The sequence below is a fragment of the Mustela erminea genome, chromosome 10 (assembly GCF_009829155.1).
Source record: "Mustela erminea isolate mMusErm1 chromosome 10, mMusErm1.Pri, whole genome shotgun sequence".
Lineage (NCBI taxonomy): Eukaryota > Metazoa > Chordata > Mammalia > Carnivora > Mustelidae > Mustela > Mustela erminea.
Window position 1 is genome coordinate 27,490,002 of NC_045623.1, and position 11,446 is coordinate 27,501,447.

An 11,446-nucleotide genomic window follows, 5' to 3' on the forward strand; every position below is an offset into this window, starting at 1 on the left:
TTTCTCAACAAAGGAGTCATTTCATACTAATTAATCATCTAATAAGGTAAACAAGCATTTCAATCTCTGTCAGGTTTCATTTTGTAAATAGATACAAGCATATTTTCCATATAGACCCAGTTAAGAATTCGGCAACATCTGACTTTCCTTTTCCTGTAGATAACATTTACTTGGGATGGGGGAGAGGAATAAAAAAGATAGCCAACATGAAAATGTTCTTTTATTCTCAACAAATTTTATTAAATTGAGAACTCTTAAAATGTAGGGATAGCAGATGCCAAGCACACTGCTCAGCACAAAGTAGAATCTCAGTAGAGGTTTACTGGACTACGTCTGCAGAATTACGTCTCCATAAATTGCATTTCTTTTCTGTATCATTAGAGAATCAAAATCTAAGTGCTATTATCATCTTCCTAGATCACAGCAGAACTGGAGACAAGTTAAAGCTAATCTAGACAGAGCTCAAACTAAACAGCTTGACAGTTAGTAAAGCCCTTTCCTAATCCATGTAAACCTGTACTACTTTCAACTCGCTTTTCAGCAAACCATACTAGCCAAATACTTGCAGAGTCTTACTTTACTGTGAGCAAACGTCATTCAACAATTAAGATTTATCTAACACCTACTATGTACAAGATACTGTGCCAGGTGCTAGGCACATAGCCGTAAACACAGGGTAGGCACACTTCCTGTCCTCCTGGAGCTCACATTCTAGAAAATGCAAGCAAGTCAAGTTGGCAATTAAACATTTAATCACAGTTGCTATAAGTGCTGCAAAGAAGTCCAGGTGTTATGAAAGAAAATAACGGTTTGGGTCAGGGGTGACCACAGAACCTATTAGTGGTAGAGGAAAGGAAATCACTGATAGATTTAGTTTATACTGAGAATCAATTTTATAAACTGAGCCCCAGAGGATGGGAAGGAGAAGCTACATAGGGAACTAGGGGACAGTATTGGTGGTGGGGGGGGGGGGTATGGGAGGATTGTGTTTTAAGTAGGATGGAAGGGAATATGCAAAGACCTAAGTCAGGAGGGAAAGGCATGGCACCACAGACACAAGAAAATTAAGCCAAAGTGAAAACCATGGAGAAGGAGGGGAAGTTTCTCAACCCCACCAAAAAAAAAAAAAAAAAAAAGAGAAGGGCCACATTGGGTACTACCTGCTGGCGCGAGGTTAACTCCCCTCGGTCTCTCCCTATTCAGTACCCAAACTACGCTTTGCCATTCCCCCAACAACTGATTTTTACACGCCCACCATCTTCCTAACCACTTGTCAGTTCCTGCTCTCTAGTAAGGTGATGTATACCCCAGTGCAGTTGTTTCTATGGAATTTACTTGCCTATGGAAGCATCCCTTTGAGGATTTAATCATAACGTGGAACATTCTCTATCAGAGCAATGCTGAAATAGGAGGCATAAATGGTGCATAATTCTTGAAAAGCCCATTGTAAGCTTGGGTCTTTATAACAAAATAAAAGCTCCATATTAAACTATAAGGCATTACACTTCTGTAAAATAAATTAAATAAACGGCCAGCAGGGGTGTTTTACACAATTTATTGGTGCCCTCTGCAGTCAATGTTATATCTCATTAGTGGCTCTGTCACTCATGAAAAATGTGACACCCATCAGCATCACTCATTAACTTAAAGCATGTGCCTACACATCAAATATATATTTTTTAATTATGGGAACATGCTATAAAGAAGACGTGCATGTGTGCCATGAACAACAAAGGGCATTCTCACCTCTCCAAGCCTCTTCTTGATTTTTCTGTTTAGCCAAAATGGCGAATAAGATACTGTTCTCATCCTTTAAAGTTTTTTCTCCCTACCGACTTTTTCTGCCTGCATTCATTGCAATAGTCCAGATTTTGCCAATTTTTTTCCCTTCTTGACATTTCATTTTTAATTAAAAATGACATTTTAATTAAAAGGAAACATATGTAGAATAAACAGAATAACTCACCAACAGCAGCTAGCTGGGGCTGTCCTGTCGGCCCAGTTTTAACCTTTCTGGCTTACGAAAGGCTGCGCTGGGCTTTGCCACAAGAGTTGCCAAGGCACATTCCTGACAGGAAATAAAAGGGAAATTTTTAAAAGATGATCATCAAACCAAAATCCACCCACATCCAGAAAACCCTAGGAAATGCAGGGGATTAAGAATGGAGAGAGTATGCCCACTCCAGACTACACAGTCTGGGACTTTCAGGACTAGGAAAATCAGCCTTTCTTCTATTCAAAATATTAAAACTATCTCTTTGGTGAGAGACCCCAGTTTTACAACTTTTCATGTTTACAGATGGCCTGATTTGGCAATCTTAAATGTTAAGGGAGTTGGAAATCTGGCAGGAGGTAAACATAGCCAAAAGTAAAGTATTACAATTAAAACCAAGCACCCTTCTATGAGCAGCCGTGACAGGATGGTTTGTGGCTCCTGGGGCCGCCTTATCTCCCCCGTATCAGAGCTGAAGCTGGTGGGGGTCCCTGGCGTGGGTGGGGGGTCAACCCTCTCCCTGGAGTGAGTTGGCCTCCTCCAGCACAAAAGCATATTGTGGTGTGGAAGGGAACACAGCAAGGCTAACAAAATGACAAAGGAAGAAGCCAACAATGGATGAACACCGCATCAAGGGCAAGCAAATGATTCTCTCAACAAAAATGCCAAATAACATCAATTCGTCTGTGTCCTCAGAAAGTGGCACGAGGACGAGGATCACCAGGGATCAAAGCGATGACCCAACTTTCCCCACATGCAGTGCACATTTTCTGACAAATATAAGGACATCAGGACAGACTAAAAATCAGTCATGAACAGTCACCATAATTATAACCCAGCACAAAGGGAGGAAGGAAAATAATCTAATTTTGTGGCCCCTCTTAGATGCCAAGAAACTGCTTTGTCATTCTAGTTCAAACAAGAATTCCATATGTCATTGTTATGGGTTAAAGTTGACCTCCCCCCCACACGAAAAAAGATATATTCAAGTCCTAACCTCCAATAACTCAGCATGTAAATTTCTTTGGAAATAGGGTCATTGCAGATGTGATTAATTTAAAAGGAGCAGGGTGGGCCTCTGAAATAACTGTTGTCCTTGTAAGAGGACGGTGAGGTGAAGACAGACCCAGGGAGAACACCTGTGGTGACAGAGGCAGAGACTGAAGTCATACCCCCAGAGCCAGTGAATGCCAAAGACTGCCAGCAGTCTGCCAGGAGTTGGAAAAGGGCAAACCTATAGGTTCCAGGTGGGGCATTTCATGTGTCTAACTTTCCAAACCCTGAGACAATCAAGTTATTATTTTAAACGGCTCAGTTTGTAATGGCATCCCTAGGAAATAAATACACTAAGGTATAGTTGTCTTGACATGGTACAGAGGAAAAACGAGGCCTAGAAATCCAAAATACTCTCCCCAAATACCATAGTTACGGAGGGGTCCAATCAGTTTGACTCAAAGCTTATGCTCTTCACCATATATTATTAGAATGCCTTCAGGCCTTCAAACAGTCATCCAAATTGGAATTGCATAATGGCGTGAGGAGTTAATGACTCTTAAACACCTAAAGCAACTAAAATGAATGAAGCAGGTCACTCCATATGTTTTTACCAAAAAAAATTACTTCATGTGAAGAATCGGCACACAACTATCAAACTGGATTCTTTCGATATGTATTTACTGAACTCTTATGATCTGTTCTGCAGGTATAGCTCTAAGAACTGCCTTCAAAGATTTTTCAATGAATTGGGGAAGTATACATCCAAAATTAGGTTAAAAAGTTTCCTAGAGTCATGGACACTATTACAGAGATATGTACATGATCTATATTAGGGACCAAAAAGCTGTGCAGGGAGATCATGGTTGGGGCTAGAATTCATTCTCTTAGATGTACAAGCTATAAATTAAATATGTATTAGAAGGAATTTCTATTAGCAATGATCATTTGTGAGTGGATTCTTTGGAGAAGTTGTGAGAGAGATCTATATGAATACGTGAAGCAACTCTATGTTTTCACAACCATCAGCTGCCTAGTTGTCCAAAACAAGTTTGTGCATAATGGGAAACAACCCACCTTCCTCCACACATAGATTGGATACTGAGGGTGGAAACTACTTGTCCCCTGTACACAAACATTTATTGTTCATATTAGAATGGTTTACTCTTCTATTGTCTTCATTGGTAAAACTTCACCCTTTCAGAAGACTCCAGCTCAGACAAATAGTTTGACTGCTTGTTATAGAAACTTCTGGAGGGGTACCTGGGTGGCTCAGTTGGTTGAGCATCTGCCTTTGGCTCAGGTCATGTTCCCAGGGTCTTGTGATCAAGCCCTACATCCAGCTTCTTAGCGGGAAGCGGGAAGTCTGCTTCTCCCTCTCCCACTCCCCGACCTGTGTTTCCTCTCTTTCTGTTAAATAATTAAATAAAATCTTAAAAAAAAAAAAAAAACCTTCTGGAAATGACCAACAACTTTTCCTTGGAACGTATTGATAGTTTGTACCCTAAGAATCTTTGAATCCCTTCCTTCAAAAATTTTCACCTTGTTGGCTCCACCAATCCTGGGTGATTGTATGGGGATCCTTATTCAATCCTATCAAGTCCCCACACTGAAATACATCTTAAACCAAAGTTTCAACTCTCAATAAATTGCCCCCAGACACTATCAAAGTTTCACTGAGAGAATAATCTCTCTTACCTCAGTAAGCAATTTAGTAAATCTAGTGAACAGCAACTGAGTCATATTAAAGTTTTTAAGAGTTTAGTTGAGCAAAAGTTGATTCAAATCAGGCAGTGATTAAAGCAGAAGTGGTTAGGAATAATCCACCAAGAGGAGCTATGGGCAAGACTTTTACAGAGAAGAGATAGAAGCAAAGCAAGGAAATTATTTGATGGACTATAGCTTAAGTCATTGCATTATTTGGGAAAGTTGGCTGTTTGTGATTGGCTGTCCTTAAGTTTTAATTTCTTGACTTTGAGGCACTTACAAACTTAGGTTTTCAGTTTGCTTACATAGGCTTACTAAGGCATTAAAGCCACCACAGTCTAATGACGTTCTTGTCTAATTAATTTGACACACTAAACTGAATTTTATTATCTCAACAAATTCTGCTAGGCTGGTAATATTTGGGAAGCTGTCATTTAACAATAATAATGAACAAAGAAAAAGGGATGAGCTTGAAGAGGAAATAACAACTTGAGTTTTTAACACACTGAAATTTAGGTGTCTGAGAAACAACAAAAAAGAGAAGTCCTTAAAGGTAGTTAAAAGGAACTTACAAGAAAAATGTGAACAGAAGATCTGGAGTCATTACCAAGCTCATTCAAAGAGCACATGGAGAGTGGATGCAAAAGGAACCTGGGCAGAAAGTTGAGAAGGATTCATATTAAAGAGATGAGGTGGAAAAAAAAAGAGAGAGACAGAGAGAGATGAGGTGAAGCAGAGTACCTCCAGAAAGGAGACTAAGAAGTAAAAGAATGGGGGAAAAAAATAAAGAAAGTTAGCTATCATGGCATCTAATGGTAGAGGGTCTTTCAAAAAGTAAAGAGGGGTCCACAAGGCTAAATATTTCAGAAAGGACACACACACACACACACACACAAAATATGGCAGCATTTACCATAGAGAATCCTCCAAAAGAAGAGCTGATTCAAAATCCAATTAATTATGAAATGACCTTAAACTCTTCAAGCCAATTTTATTGCATTGCAATGCATTGCAATGTACCTCATCAACATTGGGGCATATAATTCTGACTTCTCAGTAAAGAGTGAGCCCTAGCTGATAAAGAATAAAGTGGCTTTCATAAAAATAAACAAACAAAAAATATTGTCACCCAAATTATATGATGAAAAGAATGACTTAGTTTAAAAAAATTTTTTTAAGTAAACATCAATTTTTCTGGAACTGTTTAATTACCAAACTTGTTCCACTGTATTACCTTAATACCCTGATCGAAATGAGAGAACAATATGTTTTTTTTTCTGGTCATTTTATAATCATTCATTAAAACAGTGGGCTCATTTATGCAAGCTAAATTCTCATCCCCAGTCTCCCAGAAGATTATGTGGCATATCCCTGGCTGCTAAATAAAAGCTTTTCTCTTAAAGTCACTTAACTGTCTTTGGTTTTGTTTTTAAGCAAAGGGATTTATCAGTTTCTGGGCTTTGTTTTGCTTTTGAAGCTTTAGCTACTGCATCAGCTCGAGATATGCTTGATTTGTTTTTTTTTTTTATTTTTTTAAATTTAATTTTATTTTTTCAGTGTTCCAAGATTCATTGTTTATGCACCACAGCCAGTGCTCCATGCAATACGTGCCCTCCTTAATACCTACCACCAGGCTCACCTGAACCCACACCCCTCTCCCTCCAAAACCCTTAGTTTGTTTCTCAGAGTCCACAGTCTCTCATGGTTCCTCTCCCCCTCTGATTTACTCCAATTCACTTTTCCTTTCCTTCCCTTAATATCCTCCATGTTACTCCTTTTGCTCCACAAGTAAGTTAAACCATGACTTTCTCTGCTTGACTTGTTTCACTCAGCATAATCGCTTCCAGTCCTGTTCATGTTGAAACAAAAGTCGGGTATTTACCCTGTGTGATCGAGGCATAATATTCCATTGCATATATGGACCATATCTTCTTTGTCCATTCATCTGTTCAAGGGCATCTTGGCTCTTTCCACAGTTTGGCGATTATGGCCATTGCTGCTATGAACATTGGGGTACACTGTTTTTTAGCCAAAGCATCCTAGGGAGGAAAGACAAGTGACTGAGTCATTTGTCAACTATGACCAAGCAAGTTTTGAGTTCCTCAGTTTTTTTTTTTTTATCCTTCTTTGGATGGATATACATAAAGCACCCATGTGGATTTAAAAGTTAGATCACTTGGGGCCCCTAGGTGGCTCAGTCAGTTGAGTATCTGACTCTTGATCTCAGCTCAGGTCTTGAATTCAGCGTCATGAGTTCAAGCCCTCTGTTGGACCCCATACTGGTTGTGGAGCCTCCTTAGGAAAAAAATTAAGAAATAAATAAATAAAAACTAAAAGAACATTCAGTGGTCCTGGCATTATGTTGACACTGCCTGATTTACGGATCTTAGGAAATACATTTGACATCATACCGAGTCATCTTAAGTAATCTTCGAGACTTTGCTTAGATGTAAATTGAACTCAGTGACAACTACCCATAAACTACTTAGCACATCTAGGAGCATTCATCAGTGTTTGATGAAAGAAAAAAATCTAACTGATAATTTGTTTAAAAGATTTTTTTTTTTTTTTTTTTAATGAGAGAGAGAGCACAAGAAGGGGTGGGGGGGTTGAGGGAGAGGGAGAAGTAGACTCCTTCTTGAGCAGAGAGCCTGACCTGGGGCTTGATCCCAGGACCTCGAGATCATGACCTGAGCCAAAGGCAAACACTTAACCAACTCAGCCACCCAGGTGACCCTCTAACAAACATTAAAAGTCATTATTGCCATGGAGGAAAATGCTAAGTGTATACCTTGAAAACCAAACATCACCAAAAGCCAATCAAGAAATAATTTAATGAGTACTTTTTGGCCACTCAGTAGGTTCAAGACATTGTACCAGCTGGAGGGGAAGGGAGATGGGAGGGTAGAGAAGTGCTATATAAGGCTCCTACTCCCCTGGGAAAGTTTAGAATTGGATTAATCTGGGATAACTGTTAGTTTGGAGCAAGATGCCACGTTATCATTAATATGATTTCTTGTATAACGCATTTTAAAGTTCCTATGTATAATACCACATGTATGCATACCTGAGTACCTAAAATACATACACTAGAGGACAAGAGCCTGACGGGAATAGATTAGGCACTCCATTCATCTTTGCTTCCGAAGTGCCAATCCCAGGGCCTCGCACCAAAAAATTGCTTAAAAAGAGTCTCTTAAAGTAATAAATGATTACATGAATTCATTTGTGCTGTTCCTATGGTTGTTATGGTAGAAATGGAAAAGATACCGAGGACAGAATAGTAACTGATCATTAATTACCTCCAGGAGGGTAGTAGAGACCAGGATCAATAAATCTATATTGCTGCTTTTTCTTCAAGAACATTGTTTTTTCATGCTAAGAACATGCTGACTCTAAGGCTGCTAATAATAACATGTCCCCCCACAAAATTCTTTCCATTTAGACTCTGTTTGTATTTTACACTCAAGAAGTTGTCAGTAGAGTTGCTACTAAGTAGCCTTATTTGAGGGCATTTTCAGGCTGTATAAAATGGTCCCGCTTTCAAAGTGCCGAGAGCTATCTTTGCTGAGGTGTTAAGCCACAGTACAAGACTGCAAACAGTTTTTAGAACTCATTACACTAAAAACAACAAACAAACAAACAAACAAAAACATGATTTTTAATAGCATAGTGGGATTTCAGTTTACACTTGCCTCCTACTTTCAATTTTAAGTACAAACAAAACAAATGTAAAGCATGGGGAGGCAGTAGTCCGATTCCTAGAATCCATTCAAGACCAGGCTTTTCCTCTCTACCCCCCGTGAACTTAGATAAGTCACTTAACATGTTTCGCCAGCTGTAAAACAGCATAATAATACCTGTTCCATGGGATTTCTGTGAGGATTAAATGAGGTAACATGTTAAATCTCATGTTTAATTACATTTAATTCATTTAACATATTACTGGTCCTATGTGTTAAGTTCCCTCATTTCTGAAAGTATAATGTCCCAATAACAAGTTAGACAAGCACTAATGCCATTTTAATAAAGTTAAGGTAATTAAAGCTACTTGAATCACAATATATATTATATTTTTGGTAGTAAAGGAAATTGCTCAAAACTATAGCTTTTGTGTATTATAATTATATTGACTAGAGGGGTGTGTGCATGTATGTGAATGTGTGTGTGTTTGTGTGTGTGTGTGTGTGTGTTCATACTTTCTATATTGAAGATCTAGAGCCTGAAAAATTGCCAAAAATTTCATCAGGAGACGCTTAAATGATATTGAAATGGGCCAAGCATTGAACAATGATCTCAAGCTCTTCATTAGGCAATGGATCTACTTCCTTTGTGATTGTGATCCAAAGACAGAAGGAAATTAGCTCAAGACCAAGACAGAGGAGGAAGTGAACCCATGGAGTCCCTTCAGGGAAGCCAAGAGAAGAGTTTTTAAAATTTTTCAACATTTGGCTCATTGCAGTATCACTTCAATGTTTCCTGATGGAATTTTTGGCAATCTTTCAGACTCTGGACCTTCAATAAAGAGAAGGAAGACATATAACAAATAAAATAAATAAAAGTTAATTGATTAAAACAAAGTTAAATAAAAAATAAAGAGGGGACATCATTACCAAGCCATGTGTTTTTTGACACAATGGTGTCCAACCACTAACAAAAAGCTGCATTTTGGCCATTTCACCTACTACGAGTAGTGTACAAAACATGTACTATAAAGGGTGAGTACATCTGCAGTCTGTCTCCATTCACTCCTTTCCTCCCACAATCATTCTTAAATCACTCCATGCTTATTTTGTAATGGTCTCCTTTTAAAAAAGGCCTGTAACTAATCTCATCCTCGAGTTTCTGACCATTAATAATGAACTCCTCAGAGGTCAAGCTTTGTTTACTATCCTCACTTTTTTTGTCCTAGTCTTTCTTTAATTAGGTATAATTTGGAAACCACATCCATATATTACTACTTCCATGAGCCACTTACTTAAAAATACCAGGGTGCCTGGGTGGCTCAGTGGGTTGATGATCTCACTTTTGGTTTTGGCTCAGGTCATGCTCTCATGGGTTGTGGGATCTAGCCCTGTGTTGGGCTCCAAGCTCAGCAGGAAATGTGCTTGAAGATTCCCTCTACCTCTCCCTCCATGCTCTCTCTCTCTTTCTCTCTAGAATGAATAAATAAAAATTTTAAAAAATACCATTGATGTTCTAATTATCAAACATCTTTTTGTTCCTCTTTCTATAAATCATCCGATTTTATACCTCTCCACATTTAACACCACCTTGTTTTTTTGGAAAGTCCAATCTTTCTCATGGTACCAGGAACGCATGTTCCATCTTAAGGCTCCACCCTCTTCTACAACCTTAACATTTTCTACAGGTGGCAGCTGCTTCTCGGCAACAACTGTCTGTCATAGAAGGAAAGCAAGAAAAATCTTGGTCATTTAGCTATCTCTGAGTTTTTTTACCATCTATGGCTCTGTTTCCTCACATTTAAATTGGAGATCACAATATAACAAAAATGCCTACATCATAGGTTTGTTGTGAGGACTAAATGAATTAATTTATGTGAAGTGCTTAGAAAAGTTCATGGCACATAGCAAGTGCTATAGAATTGTTTGCTGTTATTTTGCTATTATTCACCTTCCATCATGTGTATATTGGTTCTAAGTCTTATCACAATCCAACTTGTATCATGGTTAAATATGTACATGACAGGGGCGCCTGGGTGGCTCAGTGGGTTAAAGCCTCTGCCTTCAGCTCAGGTCATGATCTCAGGGTCCTGGGATCGAGCCCCGCATCGGGCTCTCTGCTCGGCAGGGAGCCTGCTTCCTCCTCTCTCTGCCTGCCTCTCTGCCTACTTCTGATCTGTCTCGGTCAAAGGAATAAATAAAATCTTTAAAAAAAAAAAATATGTACATGACAGAGTGGTCCCAGATGAAGTGGTAGCCTGAAGAGCTGGAAGGCTCTGTATCCCCAGGGTCATGGCCAACAGGGAATGCACCTTATTGTCATCAAGCTTGATGGTATCCAGCGCAGCCTGGTGGGAGAGATCATTAAGTGTTTTGAGCAAAAGGGATTCTGCCTGATTGCTATGAAATTAATTCAAGCTTCTGAAGACCTTCTCAAGGGATACTACATTGACCTAAAGGACCATCCATTCTTTGCCAGCCTGGTAAAGAACATGCAATCAGGGCCCGTGGTTGCCATGGTCTAGGAGAGGCTGAATGTGGAGAAGACAGGCCTAGAGAGCCCCTATAGACTGCAAGCCTGGGACCCGTCATGGGGACCTTCACATCCACATTGTCAGGAACATTATCCATGGCAGCGATTCTGTGAGAGTGCAAAAAAGGAGACTGGCTTGTGGTTTCAGCCCGAGGAGCTGGTGGATTACAAGAGCTTTGCTCAGAACCATGTCTGTGAGTGACAACAGAACAGACCTCAGAACTTTGTTTACTCCATAACCTCTCTTTATTATGGGGAGGTGGTCAGCCTCTAGGAAATCAAGTTATTTTTAAGAACTCCCTTATAATCTGGAGGCAAATCTTGGAGCTGGGAGTGGTCCCTTTATAGTATTATGTGCTACCTTTAGATGAAAATATTGTATCTCCCTTCCAAAAAAATATGTACATGACAGACTATGTTGAAAATTTCTTAAGGACTACCACAGTGTCTTATTTATGTATCTCCCACAATGCTTTGCACATGGGAGTTTGCAAGTAATGTTACTTAATTGAATTGTTAAACTGCTTGCATTAGTAA

General features: G+C 39.2%; 1 pseudogene; it reads left to right on the top strand.

Annotated features, from left to right (window-relative positions):
* The first annotated feature begins 10,668 nt into the window (after positions 1-10,668).
* LOC116600670 lies at positions 10,669-11,111 on the top strand (annotated as a pseudogene).
* Positions 11,112-11,446: the final 335 nt, after the last annotated feature.